Source organism: Rhipicephalus microplus, chromosome 2, assembly GCF_043290135.1.
Source record: "Rhipicephalus microplus isolate Deutch F79 chromosome 2, USDA_Rmic, whole genome shotgun sequence".
NCBI lineage: Eukaryota > Metazoa > Arthropoda > Arachnida > Ixodida > Ixodidae > Rhipicephalus > Rhipicephalus microplus.
The window spans coordinates 167747814-167751760 of NC_134701.1; positions in this window are offsets into that span (position 1 = coordinate 167747814).

Consider the following 3947-nt stretch of genomic DNA (forward strand, 5'->3'; position numbering starts at 1 on the left):
GAGGAGAGAACTTTATTCAGAGTCCGGCGAGTAGATGGGGTGGGCGATTGGCCCCACCTAGGTTACGGCCAGGAGTCCTTGAATCCTGGCGGCTTCCTCGGCCCGCTGGACGGCCCACATTCGGTCTTCGAGGACGGAACTGAGCATTGCGGCTTCCCAGCGCGCGCGAAGGCTGTCAGCAGAGGCCGCATACTTGTTATGAGTACTAATCCCTCTACATTCCCATAACATGTGCTCCAGAGTGGCTCTGGAGTCGCAACGCTTTCACCTGTCCGTTTTGTATATATCAGGATATATAATGTGCGATAGTGCAGGATTCGGATATGTCCTAGTTTGTAACTGCCGCCATTCGACAGACTGTCTTTTTGTTAATTTTGGGTGAGGGGGCGGGAATATGCCCCTCTGTAGTCTATAATGTTTTGTAATTTCATTGTATCTGGTCATTCTGTATTCCCACTCCCACTCGTCTGCCACCCCGTAATCACCGGAGGAGGTTGGGGCGGCACTTGAGAGGGCAGCTCGGTCGGTGAGCCCTCGAGCTGCGTCATGTACAGCCCCGTTGTTGCTGTCCCCCGCGATGGCATGAGCAGGTGTCCATATATGTATTTATGGGGCTTGTTCGACACCCTCCTTTGAGAATACGTAGTGCCTCCGGGGAGATGCGGCCGTTGGCAAAGTTTCTCACTGCCGTTTGAGAGTCACTGACTATCACGGTTGGGTTTGTCTGAGCTACAGCGAGCGCTATGGCTACCTCTTCCGCTGTCTCGGTACTTGTGGTGCGTATCGTTGCGCATGTCATACAGCGTTTGTTGCTATCGATTACGGCTGCGGTAAATCCCCGTTTGCGCTTGTATCGAGCAGCGTCTACGAAAACTGCGTCCTTGTCATTACCGAACTTTTTTGTATTTGTTTTGCTCTTGTCTCTCGTCTAGCTTTATTGTGTTCGGGGTGCATGTTTTTTGGCAAGGGTGGTATCATCATTGTTTCCCTGGTCTCTTTTGGTATGTCTACCTTAACGCCGTGTTGCGTGTGATACGTTATGCCTAGTCGCTCTAGAATATGTCTTCCTGCTCGTGTCTTAGAGAGACGTTCATATTGCGCCGTACGCTGCGCCTCAATAAGCTCATCTATTGTATTGTGCAAGCCTAGCTGTAACAGTTTGTCGGTGCTTGTGCTAATCGGTAGCCCTATAGCTAGTTTGAATATTTTTCGAATGAGGCAGTCTAGCTTGATCTTTTCCGCGACTTGCCATTTTAAGTATGGCGCTACGTATCTGCTTATCACGAATGCCTGTATCAACCTTATCGTGTTTTCCTCCCTCATGCCACTGTGCTTAGTTGCTATCCTTTTTATGAGTCTCATTATTTGGGCTACAGTTGCATCCAGTCGCCAGAGGATTTCTCCATTGTTGCCCTTGGCTTCGATGAGCACACCCAGTACCCTGATCCTGTCGACTATAGGTATGGTTTTTCCATCGGCTGTTCTTAACTGTATTTCTTCTCTATGAGCAAGACCTTGCAGGCAGTTGCCTGGTTTGCGACCTCTACGAGTAGGTCTGTACAGCAACAGCTCTGATTTTTCCGCAGAGCAGGCTAGCCCAGTACCTCCCAGATACCGCTCGACCGTTTCGACTGCTGTTTGAAGCGTTTCCTCTATTTCGCCATCACTACCACTTCTCACCCATAGGGTGACGTCGTCTGCATATATATAGTATGATTCAGTCCTTCGATTGCTTGAAGTTTGGTTGGCAGTCCAATTAGAGCCAGATTGAATAACATAGGTGATAATACCGAGCCTTGCGGCGTACCTGCACTGCCTATCTCAATTTCCTCTGAAACTAGGTCCCCTATCATGATCTTTGCCTTCCTTCCCGTCAGGAAATTACGCACGTAATTGTACGTCCGTTGTCCCAGATCTAGATTGTTTACCCTTTTTAGCACCGTTGCATGGGTTACATTATCAAAGGCCTTTTTGAGGTATAACCCTAGAATGGCCTTTGTCGCTGTTCCCGGATTATCTATAATCTGATGTTTTAACTGTAGCATTGCGTCTTGCGTTGAGAGGTTCCTCCTGAACCCTATCATTGTGGGTGGTAGCGCATCCCGGTCCTCGAGATAGGTAGTTATCCTCTCCAGAATCACGTGCTCCATGAGTTTTCCCACGCAAGATGTGAGAGATATGGGTCTCAAGTCCGCAATCTGCACTCGCTTGCCTGGCTTGGGTATTAACACGATTTTCGCCGTCTTCCATTGTTGCGGAATCTGTCCTGCCTTCCATGATTTGTTAATGAATTCTGTTAACTTAGTTATGGACTCGTCATCCAAATTGCATAGCGTTTTGTTAGTTATGCTATCTGGTCCAGGTGCTGATCTAGTATTGAGTTTTTGCAAGACGGCCCTCACTTCTGCCTCCCCGATCTCGTTGTCTAAATCATCATTTGCCAGCCCTGTGTAATCAGGGTGTGTAACGGGAAGCGCTTGAGAGATGTATGTTTTCTTGATTTCATTCAGGAAATCCTGCTCTGTACCTTGATATTTTTGTATTAACCGATTAATATTGTGCCTTTCTGCCAACTTGTTTCCGTCCGGATTTAACAAATGTCTAAGGATGGTCCACGTTTTCGCCATTCCTATCTGGTTATCCATGTCATTGCACTTTTCCTCCCACTGTTGTCTGCACAGCTGCTGGGCGTATTGCTCTATAACTCTGTTCAATTTAGCTATCTTTCTACGAAGTGTCCGGTTGTGCCTTTGGTTTTTCCACCTCCGTTGTAAGCCTTCCTTAGCTTCCCACATGTGGAGAAGCTTATTGTCTACATACTCTAGCTGCGCCTCCGGTGGCACCATTTGCGTAGCGGCCTCCACGTCTCGTTTTAACTTTTCGGTCCATTCCTCAATACTCCGTATCATTTCGTCGGGCTCCTCTCTGATGTTTCGGAACTTGTCCCAATCGGCAAGTTTAAGTTGTCTGCCTTTTGCCTTCCGCGGCCCTGCCCTCACCATTATTTCAAGTATAAAATGATCGCTTCCCAAATCATGTTGCGTATTGGTCCATTGCGTGTCCAGTATATTTTTGGTGAACGTCAAATCTGGCGTGGTATCCGCGCAAACGCTAGTACCTGTTCTTGTAGGAATGGGATTGGTCACGAGCGTCAGGCCCTCCTCCTGTGCGTCCAACCACAAGTTCCTGCCTTTCTGGGTTTCGATCCTGTATCCCCATGCACCGTGTGGGGCGTTGAAATCTCCTCCAATCACTAGCGCCCGGTTGCCCGTTATAGCGAGGGTTTTTCGAAACAGCGTGCGACATTTGTGCTTTCTGCATTTAGGACTGCTGTAAATATTCAATACAAAAAGACTGTTTTTCGCGTGGGTATGAGTACGAGGAGAATGTGATTTATTGCCTTGATTTCCGTGTCATGTTTCACCACCGCGTGATTTCGCTTAACCAACGTTGCTAATACCTTTGTCTCCCCATCAGCACTGCCGAATGACTTATATCGCGACAGTTTGACCAGCCTGTGCGTTTCTTGCACCTTTATAGCATCCGGGGTGCTGGTGTCTTTAAGATGTTGTTGCAAAATGTATCGTTTCCGATTATATCCTCGACAATTCCATTGCCAAATCGTGTAGCTATTTTGTCTGTCCAAGGCGGCGTTACAGGCTCTCTAATCCCTCGGTGGGCACTGAGGTCCTAGCGTACGGTTTAAAAGACGTCTTAACTGGGCCCCCACCACTTGACTGCGATCCCCATATTGCTAGCTTGGCGTCGAAATCAGCCACCATTTGCTGCACTTTCTGCAATATCGTCTTGCCTAGCTCCTCGATTTTGGCCTCTATGTTTGCCTCAAATCTAACTTCTTGTTGTTCGAGCTTAGTTTGCAATTTTCTTTCAATTTGTTCCATTTCGGCTTTCATGGTGTTTGCGAATTCCTCCTGTCTTTCTTGTGG